This window comes from Anas acuta, chromosome 3 (genome assembly GCF_963932015.1).
Source record: "Anas acuta chromosome 3, bAnaAcu1.1, whole genome shotgun sequence".
NCBI lineage: Eukaryota > Metazoa > Chordata > Aves > Anseriformes > Anatidae > Anas > Anas acuta.
Window position 1 is genome coordinate 45,711,419 of NC_088981.1, and position 20,619 is coordinate 45,732,037.

The 20,619-nt window shown below is 41.3% G+C and overlaps 1 protein-coding gene and 2 long non-coding RNA genes across 3 annotated transcripts in view; 1 reads left to right on the top strand and 2 right to left on the bottom strand.

The window, feature by feature from the left end:
• Window positions 1-20,619, top strand: part of PDE10A (phosphodiesterase 10A) — a 366,309-nt gene that overhangs the window by 121,736 nt on the left and 223,954 nt on the right. The gene's annotated exons all lie outside the window — the stretch shown is intronic.
• LOC137854005 (uncharacterized) lies at window positions 549-17,567 on the bottom strand. Its single transcript, XR_011094868.1, has 4 exons — window positions 17,451-17,567; window positions 16,813-17,097; window positions 4,698-4,762; window positions 549-2,039 (listed from the first exon to the last, which is right to left on the bottom strand). It is a non-coding gene; the product is annotated as an uncharacterized lncRNA (long non-coding RNA).
• Window positions 7,568-10,687, bottom strand: LOC137854006 (uncharacterized). Its single transcript, XR_011094869.1, has 2 exons — window positions 10,229-10,687; window positions 7,568-8,728 (listed from the first exon to the last, which is right to left on the bottom strand). It is a non-coding gene; the product is annotated as an uncharacterized lncRNA (long non-coding RNA).

Here is a 20,619-nt window from a genome sequence, read left to right on the forward strand (position 1 = left end):
CCATTAACTGCATTCCAGGACAAATGAAGTGGTGGCAGCTCTGTTGTCTCCCCGGTGTTTCCTCCCTTGCCTCCTCCTGCTCCTCCTTGTTTGAAATGGTTGAAACTGCAAAAGCAATCCGAGACCTAGAATTGATCTAAATGGTTTAAACACATCTGAAGCCTTAAGGCCAAATGAAGCTGTAACTATTCATGTGAGTAGCTCTGTTGACGTCAGTGGGTTCTCTCACTTAAGCATACTAGATTTGACAGCTAGGTTAGAGGTTATCAAGATTTTATACCATTTGGAAAAGGGAAAAAAAAAAAGCAGCTAAACAGAAACTCTTGATGTCCCTTTAACTGCAGCAGGACTCGAGGGTGGGGGGACAGCAAGAAACATCTAGAAATAAAAGCAGGGCAATGTCTTTGCTCCATAAACATTTATTTATTAAGTGGAATAAAATGTACAGGGACACCCAGGTGCAGAAGCACATACATGCCCTGGAGCTGCACAGGCTTCTGGCTGCTTTTTTTTTTTTTTTTTTTTAAACTAGAATTGCTAGGGTTTTAGATGCTCAGCTTGCTGCTTGCAACTTAGGAAAAAAAATCAGGCAAACAAATGTCTAGTAAATGCAATGAGGGGGAAAAATTACCTGAGACTACATTGATATTACAGGTTTAAGCTAAATAAATAAATAAATAAATCTTAACTCTCAAATTCCCATAGTATATAGCCTTTGTCTTCCTAAAATCTGAAAGAGGCCTCCCGTGCCCAAATGCCTTTCCATTTTCTCTATCATTGTCAGCTGACCCGGACAAATCTTGCTTCTTGCTCCAACCTTTCCTCTGTTACACTGTAAGATCATTAGGCTACAACACTTACTGCTTTAAACTCAGTCATGTGTCTCTGGAAAATTCGTGTATAGACAGCTGCAGAAAGAGAAGTGCCTCTTATAGCTCAGGCTATACTGCTCTGCCCAGGAGTTCCTTCTGTGAATGGGCGTGAAGGAGAGAGATTAGGCTGTGTGTCCAGCCTCAGCTTTTCTGCTGCCTGTCCCTTAGGTGCTTCACTGGGTGCCTTCTTCTCTGCAGAAACCCTTGTTGCGATGCACTGTGCAGAGTTCTGGCGTCACGCACTCAGAAGGGAACATTTTGAAGTTAATTTTCCAGCAGTTCTCCATTGTGCGAGGTTGAGGTTTATGAAGCCAGGATTGCGGTGCTGTAAAGCAGAGCAACTTTGGGTTTCTGCAGTACCTAAGTAATCCCAAGAGCACTTTGCAAAGTGGCAAAGTACATGCGAATGCAGCGAGTGTGTAGGCAGGAGATAACGAGGAGCTTCGAGGAGAAGAATGGTTTTGCTGGGGAGGAGGTGGAACAAAGTGGGAGTGGGGCTTTTAGCCCTGGTGCAGACTGCACAGCACTCTCAGCTTCTCTCTGGCCAGCTGGGAACAAAGGCCAAGGTGCAGAGGTGGCAGCAGGTGGTAGCTGCCTGGAGGCAGGGAGGCTGCAGACAGGACAGGCCGTTTGACAGTGCAAGCCTCATTTTGTTCTGAGCTCCGGGTATTTTATTTCCCATCGTGTCTCTGCTGTACCAGTTCACAAGACATGACTGGCAGCTTTGCCTTGTAATTTATTTGATCATGGTAATTTTTTTGACAGGCTTCCTTGTGATTTTTTAATATATCAAATAGAGTTTAATAATAGCCTGCTATTAAGTCCTTTTATTTCTCCCTTGGGATTTACTTGTGACTGTTGCCTCTTTTACCCGTTTGAGCTCTGAATCTATTTTCCAACTGTGAAGAACTTAGCAGTGTGAGTGCATGTATATTATGTAAAAACACGCAACAGAATTGTTGTTATGCTTGGGAATTAATAAATGTCAGCATTGAATGTAATTGAAGGATAAACCAGGCTTGCTTAATTTCCAGGAGTATTCCTATCAAATTCAGTGGGACAGGCTGTCAGGAGGATGCTCTCCAGAAGGACTTTTTTTCTTCTAATTTTATTTCCACTCCTCTTTTGAAGATGAATTTTATCATTGGCTTCAGGATCAAGTGACCTCTGAAAAGAAGAACCTCAGTGAGAGCAAAATTGAACAAGATAAAGTAAGTTGTGCAGTATAGCTAATAGCTTTGAAATATCAAAGATAATAAAAGAGGCTATGTACATTTAATCAGAGTAGGGTAAGCACATCTAAATGGCATCTAATGATAGACGATTACGTTCTGTAATGGGGGGAGCTGAAATTCCCTTGTTTTCCATATTTCTCCTGAGACCATCAGTGCTATATCTCTTATTACCTGTTTTCTATCTCCACACATGCCAGGCCCACCTGTTTTTTTTTTTTTTTGTTTTTTTGTTTTTTTTGTTTTTTGTTTTGTTTTTTTGTTTTTCTGCTCTTTGCTTTTACAAGTATTTCCCAAGAAACTCAAAAAAATACATGTGATCCACTCATTCCCTTCATGTGTAGTGTTTATGGATATGTGTAAGCCTGGTGAATACTGATAATGTCAAGCTCCATCCAACAGATCAGGATTCACATGCACCAGATGCCGCTCAGACCTCCCTTCTGTCTTCTCATCTGTGTGCTACCACTTAAGTTGTTTAGGCCCCAGTCAAATCATTCAGATTTCTCCTCCTCCTCTTTTCCAGCTCAGATTTTTCTGTGTGTCCCAGCCAAAAGGAAAACCTGCCAGATATGGGACAGGCTACTTTCCACTGAATTCAGTCAGATGGAGTTCACAGGCAAATACTAGCTTGTGCTAAGCCCTAATAACGTTTGCAGCAGTGTAAGGATAATGTAGCACTTTGTTAAACTGTGCATGCCAGTGGCAGACCCAGATTTGCAGCTGTATAATTCTGGGAGAGACGCATTACTACAATAATAGGATGGCTGGCACTACGAGCTGTACCAATACAACCCTCTGCCTACGTGTTGGATAGATAAGTGCAGAAAGACCTAAGTGCACCCACCTCCATCAAAAATGAAGGTCATATAGTGTTGAAATTGCTTTGTGTATGGCTAAAAATAAGCTGACAATGGCTTGCAGAGCAGTTGCTCTTCCTCTGGTAGAAAGCTGAGACCTGAAGAAGTCCCCAGGTTCCAGTAACTATTCCCAAAGCCAGTTGATTCAGAAGCAGATGATGCGATTTCTTCTTAGCACTTGAACATATATGGATTGAACAGATTTCCTGGTCTAAACTTTTATTTTGATTAAAGGGGGAATATTTTCCAGGATATTGGGCAGCCAAGGATTATTTCTTTGTCTGCAATGTGAAATTCCTTTAGTCTTTTTACATTTTCTCTTTTGTCTCTTCTTTTCCTCCTTCTTTGGAGTGGCGTTTGTTGTGACTATTGGGAGGAAATGTTGTTCTGCTTACTAATATTTTGGTTCCTCTTACATAGCTAGAGGACTAGGGGGAAGACTCTGTTGAGGTCACATACCACAGCTGCATGGTGTTGAAGTCTAGACGAGAACTTCCATGAGCAAAATGGTGAGGCCCAGGAGATAAGTCACAAGGAGAGAGAGAACTTTTTACATTTCAAGACAGGTTAGGAATGGGACAGAAAAAGGATTACATAAGATACTAATATTTCTACTATGTAAAACTAACTTAAAAGGAGAGATAGTATTAAGGTTACAAATGAGGTAGAAGGCATGGAATAGGCACAGAAGTATAACTCTAACTGAGCACTTGTACAGTGCCATGACTGAGGTTCAAAATGTAGCCATTCATATTGAAATTATTTTGGTGTGCATTGAAGAAAGCAGTAATTTGGAGGATTCCAGCAGTCTGCCACTTGCCTCAAGTTCCAGAAACATTAGTGCATTTGGATTTGATCTTATTATCCCTTTTCCCAGGGAACATTTATTCAGGCGAAATGCAAATAATATTATAAGTCAGAAAGTATCTTAAACTTCTCTGAATTTCCTCAAAGGCTTTCTGAAATAAATGAGACCTGCAGCAAGTGCCAAAGATGGTCAAATCCAAATTAGTTTTGAACTAGGAAGCTATGAGCATTTCAGAGCCCTTAGGCCATTTCAGGGAATGCTGTGCAAGCTGTAGCAATTTTTCCAGAGTGTTGATGAAGTGATTGATGATGCAAAAGCAGGGAAGTTAATAAAAATGGAAATGTGTATTTTGTAATCAATGGAAATATGAGGCAAGGAAAAAAAACAGTGTTGCTTCAGTGAAAGGGTATCGACAGAAACTTCAATCCCTGCCTACATGTCCTATCCCATTCTGTTCCCGAAAGTAATCAAGGCAAGAGGAGGAGAGAGATCAAAATTTATTTATATTTTTGATACCAAGGATAAAAATAAACAACTGGAAGTCTGTGGAGGTTCTTTACAACTTTTTGAATTTCTGAATACAAATGGAGAAACCGTTATGCACACTTTTTCTTTCCATTAGTTTTTCATTGCCTCTGGATTTTTGTGTCTGAAGTGCTTGCTTGTTGCAGGAACCAGGGGACTGAATCATTACAGGCAGCCCACAGGTCTGATGACTTCATTTCCTGGGTTATATAAAATCCAAACTTCCTAACAAATTGTCTGCAGGAAGTGTTTACCACATTGCTATAGAACAATTAGAGTGCACAGAAACCTGACCAGGTTGAAAAAAACAATTGCATGAAGCATTGACGTTAATTTATGAAGACCTTTAACCATGGCTGTGGGGTTGCCAGCCAGCAAGCCAACCAAGCAACCTACCTACCTGAGTTCCTGGGCAGAAATATTCAATTAGATGTCAAGGCTAGATTTATTGTGAAGGGCAGAGACCTGTGCAGGGAAAAAAAAAAAAAAAGTGATTAAGGCATTATGTCTGGTTTGTTACGTTCCCTCTAATAAATTGTTTACCTGTGGGGGTAGAACAGATCCTGTATTCACATTATTCACATTCGTTAATATAAATCTTCACTAAGTCCCCTGAGTACCCTATAGTCAGTTTAGATTTGGACTGAAATTGTTATTTTGTGTAGGGAGAAGATGAGCAATATGGCTCCTCTTCTGCAGAAACTTATTCTTGTCTGAGCTGTTTGGAGCCCGTGAAGATGTAGGCCTCCCCACGTTGGCACAGTGACAGTGCAGGAAATAAGGCCAGCAGAAATAAGAACTTCTTCATCTCTCACTGCACAGAGTGAAGAACTACCCCATATAAAACAGTATTTCCCCATCCTATGTCGTCCATGGGCACTTGGTATCCTCTTTTGCTCTGAAAGTTCATCTTTTCCCTGAGTAATCATTCTTTCTAATACAAAACAGCAACTGAACAAAACGGAGAAGAATACTGTTGACAACTACATAAAACATGCCACTTTCAAATATACCATTTTCTTTTCTAAAGACCCCAACCAAAACAAGCAACTTTTTGCTTGTTAAAGCTATTGTTGGAGTAATGTTTGTAAGTCTTGACTTTCTGGCCACATTCTGTTAGTTACTTTCACAGTCTGCAAATTTTCATCAGGATGGCATACTCCTGTTCATTTAGTATTGCAATTTATACTTCTTGTCAGACTTTGAAAAGGAGATACAGCTACTGTTATATGATGCCTAGCACTGTCTTTATGCAGAAGATGAAGCAGGAGAGGAACTGGGAAAAGTACATCTTCGCGTTCATCTGGAAGCTTGAAAACCAGAAAGCAAATCAGCAAGCTACCTAACTGAACTGGTATTTAGCTGTTTTGCTAGAGTTTTAACTGAGATCTCAAGCAGATATCACATTGATTGTTATTTTTAACTCAGCAACGTAAAATTCTTCTCTGAATCATTACTTTCTAAGGAGTTCTTGGAAAGTGGAGGTGATCCACTTCTAGGGAATTCCCAGTACTGTATTTATCCTTATACTTTTAAATCAGAGTCCTTGGTGGTACACAGGACTTGCTAACATTCGGCCACTTTAGGAGATTGCTATTATACACCAGAACAAGCAGAGAAATATATTTCCCAAATGAGCCTCTTGGTTCACAAGTTTGTTGTTAGGGAAATTCCCTGTTAGGCCTGTTTGTCAGAAGGTTAGCGAGTTGCTTAATTTTTGCTATTTCACTTTCTGATGATAATGATCAGATTTGCTGAGAAATTGTAGCTTTCTTTAGTCTTCTAAGAAAGTCTTTCATGTGCTAAGTATTGCTAATTTCTGCCTAACTTGAGTGACATATTTGGCTTTTGAAGGGTCTTCAATGTGTTATCTTTATAGAAGCTTGTAATACTGCAGTCTTTGCATGTTACCTTTTTTTTTTTTTTTAAACCATCTCCACTTGGAATAAGATGTCTTTCTCCCTTAAGCTTTCCTGTCTAAGAAAACATCTGTGAAAGAATTGTGGTACTTCATTTCTGTTGCAAAGTATTGAGAGCTCTGGTCAGTAGCACTTGTATGACTGTTAAATATCATGCTAAGCTTAATTCTATATTTGGACTCCTAAATAAAAATAGTATGATTTTCAGAGACTCTGAAAGAGAAGCCAGTAAATACCTAAGAAGTTAAGTTGTTTACATATAAGCAATTAACTATATAGACTATAGAAAGCTGTATCCTGGGAAAAAGTTTGAATTAATACTATGTGTTGGAACTGTCAGTGTTTAAACTCAAATGTCCCCAAATATAGAACTAGGTGCCTAAGCTTTTATTTCTGAATTTGGAGAGAGCTTGACTTCTAGGAAATGCTGAGCTCTCATCTTTTGCATACCCAAAGCATATCAGAGGGGGCATCTAAAATTACGAAGTGCTTTGAAACTTAAAGCCTTAGAATCTGCTACCCATTTTCTCTTTATTGGGATGCAGCCACTTAGAACACAGCCTTAGAAAGATACAAATAGAGATACTTTCTTCAAGGATTTTTTTCAGAATTCATGTTGGTATCTAAACCAACATACTTAGATTTTTTGCTGAAATTTTTAGAGAGCATGCTTTTAACATATGCTTTATGTTAGAGAATTAAACAGCCTTTTTTACAATCTGACTCAGCCTTCTTTACATTGCAGGCTTTGACTATGCATGAGGACATACATGTAGACCAAGCTCTTGATTGTACAGCAAAAATTACATGCATTTGATGCATCACTCCTTACGTGAATCAGCCTTCAGTGCTATTACACTGCTTCTGTAGAATTTCTTAAAGAGTGCTTGAGCCCTATGAGGTTTCATTCTCTCTGTTCCAACAGCTTGCGTGTTTTCATTTTTAAACAAATAACTTCCCTATCCCCCTGCGCCCTTCAGTCCTGAAGAACACACTGTCAACTTTAAAAATGCTGTAAACATGGGGACAGTAAATGGCATTTTTGTTACAATCTTGTCTTTGGAAAGGAAGATCTGAATGAAGAGGTGATAATCAGAAGCAGCTTGAAAATATGTCTCTGAAGAAATTAATCACAAATAGAGCACCTACATCTCTCCTATCAAAATAATCAAATATATATATATGTATATATATATATTCTCAAACTGTGTAGGAATAAAATGGAAGCAAAGCTGATTGTGTACAATATGGGAATAATCCCAGGAGTGTTTTTAGCTCTGGTTGCTCTACTGCTTAGCTTTTGAGCCATCTTGTCAGACTGATGTGAGAAAACACCATCATTATAGTGAAACTGGAAAAAGTGGACAAGGTTCCTTGGGCTGGCTGGGTTTCACATGCCCAAAGAGGTGGGCAAGCCCTAGGTCTCTGTAAATTTGTAGCTAGAGAGGGGGCTGATTTGTCTTTCAGTTCATAGTAGATCAGTCACTGAGCTGCTCCGACTGATCCCTTGCAGTGGTTTCTCCAGTTTGTTATTGTGGCATTGCCATTCTTGTGCTGGGAAGACTTCAGGCACTGATTGAGCACAATCTCTGCACTCACCTCATGTTGACCAGGCATCTTCCCATAAGCTGTGAGAGTCTTTCTGTGCACAGGTCAACTGCTGCTATGTTTGCTTCATGGTGCTTCATCATGGGGCTCTATAAGGTCCAGGTAGTTTGAAGCATGTCACCGTCTGTTTGTTTGCATGTACACACATTTTTGTTTTGCAAGTAGTTCCTGGAAGTACTCCTTGCTGTGAGGTCCTTGGTTAGTTAGGATTGCTTACAAGTGACTGTTCTTAGGCCCAGATGGAAAGACCTGGCTATTGGGAGCTGAGAGCTTCTGGCTAATACGCAGTGGATAAGAAACAAAGGTGTATGCAGGCAATGAATATCAGCTGTATTTTGCAATTATGGAGTCCAACTTTGTTGTCATTACCCATCTGCAGAAGTTACAGGAATCAACATCAATGAAACAGTTCTGCAGTAAAGGCCATCATCTTTTAGCAGCTCTGTAGCACAGTGGTGGTCCCATTAGCCATGCCATGGGGAGAAGTAGAAAGTTTGGTCTGGTTTTGAACATCCACAGAATCAGCAGAGTGCAGTAGCCAGGCACTACTGGAAAGGAAATCTGGCCTCCAGGTAGCGCTGTGTAAATGAAAGCAGCTTCTCCTTTTATTCCCTTTTGGTGGCTCAGATTAGAAACTATTATAAATCAATCAGACACAATTAATCTGATTCTATTTGTACCTGCCAAACCCATCTTAATTGCAAAATAAGTTTAGTTTATTAAATTACTGGTGAATATATACATGTCTTCCTCATGCTTTGAGACAGAGCAACTCTGTCTGGTCTTTTAAGAATCCAGTTAGATTGAGGCTTCAGCAAGAGTACATGTAAAATTATCCTTGACTTCAGAGGCTTGAGAAGTTTTTGGTGAAGCGTGAGGCAGCATGGGTTATGGCTCTCTTATTCTGTAATTACAAACATAAATGCTGTACGCTTCAGTTTGTGCTTTTGTTTGCATGTTTTACCAAAATTAAACCAGTACAAAGAAATTGAAAATATGGAAAAAAATGTAGTACAGCAGAATACTTTTCCAAAAGTATTTAATCCAAAAATTGTAAAACCTCTTATTCCTGAGTCTGAAAACAAGGGCAATAACTGGGTCATGGTAAACAATTTCCCATTAAAAATTTCCCAGGAATGGCAAATAACAGTTTGCATGCTGAGATGCACATCATTTTCCAGCAAATTTGTACACGTTACCAAGTGAGATACAGTTCCTATAGGCCTGGCCTTGCATACACCCATTTAAATGGGTTTATTCGCCTCTTTAGCTGTTATGTGTATGTTCTGAAGAAGCCAAGGCTTCTCTGTTCTGTTCCCTGTTAATCTTTTTTTTTTTTTTTTTTTTTTTTTTTTTTTGACTAAGGGAAGTCACTTCTGGTTTATATTTCTGCCAAATTAGTATAAAACAGAGACAGATGTGCCTAGATGCTACGGACCAGCCCTGGGTAAATCCTGCAGTGAGCTCTGTGGGCTACTCAGCTACCTCCGCTTTATTTTTGGAAAGAAGCAGACATGCGTTTTACAGTGTGAGTATTTTGTGTGTGATGGTGTTATAGATAGGTAAAAGGCAAATGCTTTCAGTTTGCCAAAGTTGCACAACTTTGCAAAAATAACATAGTCAACATTTGGATTAGATGAGATTAAGTAAACCATTTAAAATGAAGGTAACTGGCTTTTTTTTTTTTTTTTTTTTTTTGTTAGTCTTATTTTCTGAGTCAAAATAACTGTGGGCAGATGCTGGGATGTGTAGACAAGCAGGCAGTGAAGGCCATGCCAGGGGAAAAGGTGGCCCTATTTACCAGGGCTTCAGTGTCTGGAAATAACAGGCTGCCCACCCAAGGTCTGCATTTCTCTGGAAGTAGCCAGTGACTGCTTGTGAGAAAAGCATCCTGGGATTCTCCTTCCCAGCACTGAGAAGTTATCATTTTGATTTTGCTGCTGCTTTTGTTTAAGGTAAATGTATGGTGGGAATGGGATTGTGTTGGATTACAGTTCAAATAAATATGAAAGAAAAGTCCTGTGAGCCAGGACTTGGCCTTTTTTTTTTTTTTTGGCTGCTTCAGCAGTCCAGCCCTGTTGCTGGAACTGAGCCTTTCCACCTTTGCTCTGCTGCCTTTTCCTGCAGAAGATGGATTTCTGTCTCATCAAAGAGCAGGAAGCTTGGTAGGGGCAAATCATGAATCTTATGCAATTCATCTTACTTTTTTATTATTGTTATTATTGGTTATTTATTTATTTATTTTTCTGGTCACAGCTGATGTGGTTATTTTTACCTAGGTTCTATAAAATCAGCCAGGGTGTTTTCTCCCACCTGAGGATGCTCAGCAGCTCAGTTGGTCCCTGCAAGAGAACTTGTCCTGTGGTCTTTCCTCTGCACTTTCCCACACAGCTCTTTCCCTTACCTGGAGGGTCTGCACAGTCTTCCTATCTCAGTTAGTACTGGCCTTCAGTGTGCTCCAAAAAAGCTTCATCTTCCTTTGACCCTTAGTGCTTTTGGTCCTGTCGAGCTGCTTCACGTCATTAGCAGTATAAACAAGAGCCTCTTTTTGTTTGTAACTTCCTGTTCCTGGTAGTCTCTCTCCTCTTCCCAGTTAGTGTTTTCAGGTTTGAGGAATCACTGACCAAAGTGCTCGTTATGGAGAGTTAAGTAGGTCATCTACTGAAGACTTGCATCTGCCACTTAAGAATGCCATGCAGCTGACAAAGATTTTCTTTTTGTTCCCTGAAACGTCCAAGTTTCTTCTCTCTTCACATTTTAAGCATAGGAACCAGGAATGACATTAAGAGATAATATATTCCCCTCGTTATCATTAAGAGCATTGCTTTGTGTCCTCTTTTATAAATCAGTAACAGAGGGTAATGGAGCAGAAGGTTCTCTCTAAGATCTTAATTAATCCAAGCAGAGATATGTGTCTGTGATGTGAGTTAGGATTAGGAATTAGCTCTAAAAACAAAATAGTCTATGCAAAATTGATGTACACTGGTCTATAAAACAATTCAGTGAATGAGTTCCCATTTGTAATGTGGCATTTCTTGAAGTAATTGTCCACCACAGTCTTCGTCAGAGGAGGCAGTAAAGACTGAATGAGCAACTTTATCACTTAAAGGAAATTTATGATGGCATGGAGAGGCTGACCAGTCAGTTCTTTCACTGAGCCAGAGCTTAGGATGTTATAAAAAATAAAATAATAATAATTTTAAAAAATGTTCTTTTTCCTTTTCTGTGCTGTGCCTTGAATGCAGAGGCCTGTGATCAGGATGGGAGGTTCAGTTTAACTCTGAAGGAGGGAAGGCATCCAGGAAAAAAATATAAGAGCGTCTATGTGGGCATCAGAGAAGAAAGAGGGGTTGGAGGAATGACAGGCTTCCATGTCACAAAGTGAACTTCTTCCCTACGCACGCCTGCAGGAGTAGGCGTACAGGGGAGGCTGACTGCCTGACTTGCTGCTGGAAATCTTCCATGTTTTCAACAGAGGGAAAAGAACGTTATTTTTATTACTATTAAAATGTGCCTCTGCACTTACAGTATGTGCAAGTGAGTATTACAGTGCTGCTCAGTAGAAGGTTAGCTGAAAGTCAGGAGATATGTTTAGTCTGATGCCTCGGAAGGCCTCAATCTGCATTTCACCTGTGTGAATGCAAATCTGAGTGCTAGGGATGAGAAGGCTCACACGGTTGGCAATGGGCTGCAGGAGGCCTTCACAAGGGATGGGGGGATCTTCGGTAAGCTGTGAAAGGAGAAACTGAAGGCCATGAGGATTGCAAGCAAGGAAGGAGACAAGAAAAAGAGCATCGGAGGACAAAGAATGGTCATGGGGAAAGATAATTAATGAACATTTCTAAAGGTGGTGGCTCCAAGTACACAGAGTGCCCCCCTGGGGCAAGGCATTAGGCTGCTCTGGAAGGAGATGAAGTGGGGGGGACTGAAGGGCAATGGGCTGAAAAGGGGTGGCTTCTGTGTATGACCAGCTCCCTCTGGAAACTTCCTATGTGAGATAAAATTTTGCAATTGATGAATGCTGCCAAAAATTTGATTATATATTCTTTTTTATTCTTTTTTATTTTTAACCTACTGCTTGGTGCTGTGTTAAGGCTATATATACAGTCATTGCAAAAAGACACATCTGTCATGTCCCCTGATGCTAGTTGGGCAAGATGTTCATTTCAGCCAACAGGATGGAGAAAAATGAGAAATGATCGAGTCTTCAGTAGTCAGCTGTTCTTGTGCATAATAGGGACGTTGAAGACAGGTATGCATGTCAGGAAGTTGCCAGGAAGGTGCCTTGGATGGGCACGATGCTGTAGTTCACTTGCTCTGTTCCTCCTAGACCTTGGGTGCTCCCCTGCTAGCAGCTGGAGACCCCCTTGCTCCTCCTGGCAGCAGAAGCAGGCTTGGTGGGTCTGGTATGGTCCAAGCAGCAGGCCTTGTGTGTTGTCTGGCTCCCAGCTGAGGGAATCAAGACCAAGGCTGCCCAACAGGTACCCTCGCACAGCCCCAACCACCTGGTCTGCCTACCTAGTTACCCTTCCCCCAGCTTCTTCAACCTCTTCTCCACCCTGTACCTCTCTCCTAGTTAGTGTCTGCTTCATTAAAGGTAGGACTGAGCAGTTTGCTCTGGGCATAACTGAAATGTGGCATTCAAAGCCTCTGACCAAATGGAAGAAAAGGGGAGGATGCATATTGTTGCTTTCAACCAAAATGAAAAGTGGAGCTTGTGGGTTTGGGCCTCCTGTGCCCTTCCCCTCTCCCTGTACACCTGCCAGCACTGACGCCCCTCATGTGGACCAGGGCTGTGTGGCATGAGAAGGTCCTTTCCCTGCAGCCTGGTGTCACACAGCAGCAGTCCTTGAGCTCAGGGCCTTCCTCCCCATTTGCAGGTAGCAGGATGGTTCCCTCGAAGAGCTCACGCCTCTGAGAAGGCCCAGTGGCCTTCTCCCCCTTTTTGAAATGCTCATGGGCACAGAGGAATTGTAGGAGTAAGGGGGAAGGAGGTCAAGCAGGAGACACCCTCCTGAGCCCTCAGCTGTGAGGAGCTGGAGTGTGTCTGGAGGCAGTTATTCTGGCCATAGTTTTGTTGTTTTTATGGTTACATTAGAGTGAGGCAGCTTTCTGACAAGCACTCCATGTACCCCTCTCGTCAGCATTGTCATCCCTGGTGGTGTGAGCCAAAGCAGCGTGTGCAAAGTGTGCCACAGAGAAATGATCAGTGCTGACCAATGTTTTTCTTGCCTGTAACACTGAGATGGAAGGGTATTCCTGGCATCCCTGTGTGCTGCAAATAGTCTTTGTCATCAGCAATTAAGTATTGGATGTGATTTTAAAAAATTATATCAGCATCTGTTACAGAGGAACTTAACCCTTCCTAATCAAGTCTGTCTTTGGCACAAAAAAACTGCTTTAAATTCAAGCTATTCCTGCACTTAATAAGTAGCAGAGGTCAAGAAAGCAAGTCTAAGAAATGTCATATTCTGCATTAAAGCAGGAGAAAATAAGGAGAGGCATAACAGTGCCTCTGATAGCACTGTGTTAGCTGGGGGCACAGGAAGAAATCATGAATTCATAACAGGGAGCTTGCTGGCTTCCCATGGGGTCTTCCTCATCTAGCAGGTCCATGCTCATTCTTCACTTTTCTTCACATTCTCACCCCTTACTTGTTTCAGGGGATCTGAAACTCAGCCTTGATAGGAAATGGAGCGGTTGCCTCCAAGACCTCAGATGGTGCTCCCCACTCTATCCTCACTCTTCTCCCTTTTTATCTCCCTTGGGATCTTTTGACAATTAAGTCTCCCAAGAACCAGCTAGACAGGAATAGGTCTGCAGTGAATGTGTCAGATTGATTGGATGTGTCGTTTATATTGCTTGTGATCTAATGTGTTCTTTGGGCACTTTATTAATTTGTTTAATTCTTCATGTAATCTCCACAAAAAAAAAAAAAAAAAAAAAAAAAAAAGAAAGAAATACACAAGAGACTAGTCAAGGGCACCACTCCTTAGCAGGAATAAAAAGAATGTGAAATTTTTAGACCAAGCTATTTTAGAGAGCTGACAAATCCAAAGAGTATTCAATGACACTTTTGAAAATGGAATCCAGTGTTTTTCTTTTTTTTTTTTTTTTTTTTTAGAAGCTTTTCCCGTTCTTTGCGACAATCTGATCAATTGCATGATCAAAATTCAGGGGGATGAGTTAAACTTTGAGAAGGATTAGCTCCAGCTTTATTGAGAAATCTCTCTTCCTCAGTGATGTCAATGTCCAAAACCAGGAATAATGAAAGGACTCTTTGGGGACCTGCAACCGTTGCTAGCCTGAGTAATTAATGTTAAGGTCAACACTTTGATACTGGCTATAATGCTTTAACTGAATTTTATGAGGACAGCAGAGCATAAGGCTGAAAGAAGAAGCAAAGCTTACTGGAACAGAGTACAGCAGTGAAGTCCTTCACCCTCTCTGGACTTGTGGCCTAGACTTGGGGTGTGAGGCCGAACTGGAGTCCCTGACATACTCCTATCAGAGAAATATGTCACCTAGACCAGGTGCATGAATGACACGTGGTTTGATGCCTTCCAAAATGCATGTATCTCTCTTTAAAGTTTGGAATTAAATTGGTGTCCTGGCCTACCTCTGGTGGTGGTGAGACAAGTAACATGAAGGAAGGGGTGAGAGATTTCTCTGGTGATCTCTGTGCCCTTATCCTAATAGCTGCTTTGGAGGAATGTGAAGAGGAGGGACAAACAAGATGGGATTTGTGTTATTACAGCAATGGGCAGACATCCTGCCCTCCCATCTTCCTGTCCCAAACTCCTTCAGCATATTTCTCGTGTGCACATCACTCCTGCGTCATAGCTGTCCTCTTCCGTTACTATTTTTCTATCCTAATTAATCTTGTTGCATGGTGTCAGACAGGCCTAGCAGTAAAATAAAACGGTGGTTTATTAACCAAAGCCCATAAAATAAAGCAATGGTTTCTTAGTCAAAGCCTCAGACAAAGGTTCTAGCATTTAGAGGACTGATGAGTGTATGCAGAAAAAACTGTATGGGGCTACAGACTGTTTAAAATGAGGTGTCAGTACATCTCACTCAAAGACCATGCAGCATGTGCGCATTTGAGGTGTATGACCTGATCTCTTCTCGCATTAGATAAATTCTGCAAGTTCTGGGGGAGTTCTACTTCCCTCATCATGTGTCTGCTCTTATTTACAATAACAGACCAGTAGCAAAGACTTGCAGCTCCTCTCCTGCAGTCAGTCCCAGAGTCACCTGCTCCCCAGCATGAGGTAAGGTTTTAGGAAAAAGGACTTTTAGCTCCGTATTGTACTCCCGCATGCACGGGTGTGTGCACATTGTTTCCAGTGCACTTCTACGGGAAAACAACATAATTTCCACATGGTTTGTACAGGATGTTCAACAGAAGACAAAACTTGAAGTACTGTCAGTAGCTGGTGTAAGTCCTACGTGATTTAGGGAGAGGAAAGCTGACTTCTGTAAATACAATTTTAACCTATCTATGTCTCTTTAACAGAGACAGAAGTGTCTAAGGATGAAGATGTAAAGCCTCTTGAGAATCTAAAGTTCAATAAATTACCAGGACTAAAAGGTACCAGTATACATCTAAGGCTTTCGGAATAAGTAGTATGGAATCACAAAAATAGTGAATTGTGGGCTTCAGCCCAATCCTGGTGGAGTCTAGGGGAGTCTCAGTGCACTTCTACAGGTGGAGGACAACATCCCAAGTGTGTAACAAACAGAGTTGTTGGTTTCTTTAAAGGAGCAGACAGCTTTATGAATAACTTTTGTATTTCAGCAAGTTATGACTAGCTGTTTGTGGTGAGTGGAAGTTGTTAGTGTAGGGCCTGTTATTGACTGCTTGCTGAGGCACTTCAGAGCATAATTAGGAAGAGGAAAGGCCAGCATAGGGTCTTGAAGAACCATTTCCTGGCCAACTGCCTCCATTTTTTCATGACCTTTTTGGTGTAGCCCTTTATAAGAAACTTTGAAAGAAAATACAAACTACTAGGCAAGGACCATTTATCCTGAACTGATGAGGTAAGATTTGGAAGCGTAGATATTTTCTATGCCAAACAAAGGGCATGCTCTGAAGCCACAGAATAAACAAATGATGACTGGCAGCAGCTCAGTGCAGAGCAAAATTAAGAGGGGACTTGTAGTTAGGAGAAGTTGGTACTTGAACAAGAACATTGTAGGGATTTGAAGGATTTAGAGAAGGGAGTGGAAAGTAAATTGGGAACTGGCCTGAGGCTCTATGAAATCAATGGGAAGGCTTCCCTTGAGCTTCAGATCAAAACATGAGTGTAGGGGATGAAAAGCACCTGAAGGGTTTCAAATATCTGTACAGCCAGCAGATGGGGAGAGGAGGAGGGGGAAGGGCACTGAAGACACAGAGAGAAAGCAGGGGAAATTTTGTGTCAGCAGAAAGTCCCACAGAAGACCAGAGCTTCTGAAGAACTCTCATGGGCTTCACCCTAGACGCTCGGGGCTTCTTGGTGCTAACCTGGTGGGAAGCTTTGGGGAAACCACAATAACCACTGCAGTTCCTAGGATACTTGGTTGGAGGGCAATAAAAGCCAACTAGAAGGTGTAAACCTAGAGGGCATAGTATTGAGGACAGGCTGGAATGTCACCTGAAAGGTTGCTGTCTTCAGTTGCAACAATTGCAAAAGATGTGATAAAAGTGGTCACAGGAGGAGACAGGATCAACATAGACGAGATTTTAAAGAAGAAAAGTTATAGGAGACAGGCTTCAGACTTTATGAGCTGTGAAGGAGAACAGTATTTAAAAATTAAAAACAAAACAAATCTGTGAAGAGAATGGTGAAACATGTTCATTTCCTCTTGTTTTTCCTGTTGAATGAAAAAAAAAAAAAAAGACACACTCCATACAGAAATAAGTAGTGCTGCTCGCAAGTAGGTATCGGGAAGTATCTCGTGCATAACCCATGCACAGCACTGCACAATTAGCTGGCTGCTTACCTTGTCCCGTTTGTCACTCCCAGTCACACGCATCATTTCTCTCACGCTTTTAGAGATAACCACCGTGCTGCTGGCACGGCAGCCCCAGCGGACCACTCATCTAATCTGCTGTGGCAGTTCCTCTTCTATGTAGGCCATTGCAGAGAATATTCAATTTTTGGTGTCTTCATCCTATTCTGCAAATGGCTTCTTTCTTCAGTCCTCCTTTAATTTATGTTATTGTATTTTAACCACTTGGGTCTTCCCCTCATCTTTGGCCTTGTGGTGAGTCCAGTAGCTATTTTCCTGCAAATGGCAAGTGTATTTTCAAGGCCTTAGCTTTAAATTGCTGTCCTGGCAAAAATAAAAATAAAAAAAAAAAAAGAAAAAGAAAAAAGAAAAAATTCCTCTCACGCCCTTGACACAAAAACAACAATGTGAACAATGGGAGCTGGCTGGAGCCAGCATGACGCTGGAGCACACTGCATGCAAGGAGGTTGAAGAGGAAAAAAAAAAAAAAAAACACATGCAGTGGAGGGAGGATGTTCGGCAGACTATTTGCATCAGAGTTTCAGAACCCACACAATAAAAATGAAAGTGCAGAACGTGGGCCAGCTGCCTGTGATAAGATCTTATTGTTGGAAAGGGGAGCAACGTACCGTCTCCAAACTCGCTGGGCAGGGAGCAAAAGTACAGCATGAAATGAATGGTGAGATCACGCATGCGGCCGCTCTTCCTCGGGCACTGACGTATCAAGAGGCTGTGATTGATTTTTGTGTGTTACGGTATGACAAAGCCAACCTGGGAGAATTACAGCAGATGGTACAGCGTGCAGACGAATTGCACAAAGATGGAAGGGAGCTCAAATCAATCATTTTTAACAAGTAAATACAACTTTGTGAAATTCCCCAGCAGCGGTCAGGCCGTAACTGATGTGAGGGCTTTAGTGCAGCTGTTTGTGGGTGCACTTGGCCTCAAGTAGCGAGGAGGGAAGGCTCCATCTTGGCTCGAACAGAGCTCCCATTTGTTCTGTGCACAGCTCCAGGATTTGATTCCTTGCATCTGTGGCAAATCATCTTATTTACCACCTCCAGTGACCAATTCAGATGTCTACAGAAATGGCAGTTTCAAAAATTCACAGATGCTGTTAGAGATAATGGGCTAGCTGGATTTTTTATCATATATTTAACATATGCCTTGATAAGACTGAGCTGCTGGATTCAAACTCTCTCACCAGATGTTAAACTCCTGTTTCTTCTATTGAAATTTATGAAAAATAACTTAAAAATACTTCTGAATTACCTTTATAATTCCTACGTGCCTTCTTCAAGAATTATATAAATCCATGGGGCAGAAATCTGTTTGTAGTTGTTCTGGTCTGAGTTCCTAGGTAATTGCCACACCAAAATAAATACGTGCATGTCATCATTTTAAGATCTTGAGTTTAGCCAAGAACACCAACTACATGCCTTTGCCAAAAAAATGGGCCTGGTTCTTTACTCCGTGTCTGTCTTCAACTCAGACTGAGGGACTTGCATTTATTAAGGGAATTTGTAGGAATCAGTTCTTAATGTTGTTTTCTCAGATTCTCTGTGCGTCAATCAAGAAGGTTGCTAGATACAGGTTTTCCCATTTTATTTTCTTCAGTCAGTAATGCATTTCCTAAGAAATACAGGCTATCTTAAAAGGACACATTCTTTACCCTCTGCCTTTGTTCTAAATGTTCATACTGATTTTTTTTCTTTTGATTATCTTAATTTAATATAAAATATTTACTAATAACAAGGGCTCCTTTGTTTCATGCTGATGAGACATGAGGCCATTAAGCTAATCCAGAATTGTCTAGCATCTTGTGTTGCCAGTCAGTGCTGTTGGGTTAGCTTTATGCTCTGCAGATGACTTTCTGGGCCTTTTGCACTGCTTTTCTACTCAGTGATCAAAACCGATGCCTATGTTATTGCCAAGGAGATGTGGAGGTTTCATTGCAGTGCCTCCTGGGCATTTCTCTCCACCCTCATGCGTGCAGGTGCTAGCATGTAACAATGCTTTCACCTCCGGTGCTCTCACCTGCTCCGTCCTCCAGGGCTCCGTTTCTCCTACTACAAATTCACAGCTTTTTACAGCCTTTGGGGGGAGTTTTTAGGATGAAGTGCTCAAGTTCATGACACCAGCTTTATGTCTTCTCTGATGTAAAGCGTGGACAACACCTTCTCTTGATTGCCTTCTCCACGCTTGCCCTTGGGCACAAAGAGTACCTAATGTAGAGAGACCCAGCCTGAGCTGAGGCAACTGGTAACTTCATCACAGAGCATCACTGCTTTTTTGCTCCCTCCCAGCAAACGGCTGTTCAGCTGGCACAGAAACAACGGGCTCTTCTGCTCTTCTGCATTCTTTGCTGCCGCTGTGATAGTGCTAGGAGAGCAAGTGTTTTTCTGTAAAAGGACATGAGGCTTTGCCCTGCTTTACCATGTTCAGGAGTGGCCATTGTGGGGTGCAGCCTCCCAGTATAAACCTGTATATCAAGGGGTGAATGCCATGCACACTGGCATGACTTTGTCAAGTCAGCTGGTTTGTGCCTCTTATACCAGTGCGTGACCACGTTATCCTGGTGTTCTTCCCTGCGTTGTTACCCTACTAAATGCAAAGGTCCCATTTTAACAACTTTTTATTTCTGGCCTTCAGGGACATTGACAGGACTGGCCCTGTGGTTTAGCACCACAAGTGCTGGTGGTCACCATATGGACCCCGTTGGGTCGGGATTATCGCAGGGACCGTATGTACAGGTTGGGCACTTTTAGCAGAGCTGCTTAAAAATTACTCTCCTGTGCTCAGAATTAAATGTGAGGTGTTTTTGTCTGAGTAGTGATGCTGGTCCTGGGCTCGTGTTTAGTTGGATTTTTTTTAATTTTTTTAATTTATTTTATTTATTTATTTTATTTTTTTTTTAATTTTTGTGAGCTGTTCAGCTATTACTGATGCAAACCCTTGAGCAGACAAATATCTGTGAGAGCCCACCTAAGCCACAAGTCTGGTGGCTAAAAGAGAGACCAAGAAGTCCAGTTTCAGATTTTATTAGTGTAAGGGAGAATCCAAGCCCTAGCTAACTATTCTGTAGGTGATTGTGGTGGGGATTGTGGTCCACAGATTACTTAGGACTTTTGTTCCCCCTGTTTACTAACACTTGAGCTGAAGTAGGTACATCCTGTAAAAAAGCATTACTGAGATGGTGTTTCCTGGTGTTTTAGCAAGTAAAACCTTCCACACATGGCTGCATTTCAAGAAAATTGGCTGTTTTTCTTTCTTTAACTGTAGCTGTGTTTTAAAAAAATAGGCTTTCATAGAAGAAGGCTAATCTTTACACAAAAATATATCTGTACAGATTTTTTATGAGGCACTTTTTCCCCCTACTGCTATGCTATAGCATAATGTTAAAGGAAAATAATAGAAACATGCATCACGGACTATAAAATACTATAAGTTCTCAGTAAATTCTGTTCAACTCCTTTTCTACCTCCTAAAGAGAGACTTCTCCGTAATCATTTTCCATATATACATGGATTTACTATTCGTTATTATTTTTATTAAGTGTTGTGTTTTAAGAACTGCTCAATCCATAGGGCTTAAACACAAAATTAGTGTCTGAATTGTCATCATAATGTAATTTTTAGGCTGAAAACCATTCTGGTATGGGATGCTTGTAGCCTAAAAGCTTTCTGCTATATAAGGCAAAGGATTTTATTTAACTTTGTCAACCACGGTCTACGTGCACAAGAGAGGAACATCCAAATTTGGACTAAGAATAGAAACTTTCTAACTGCATTACTGAGT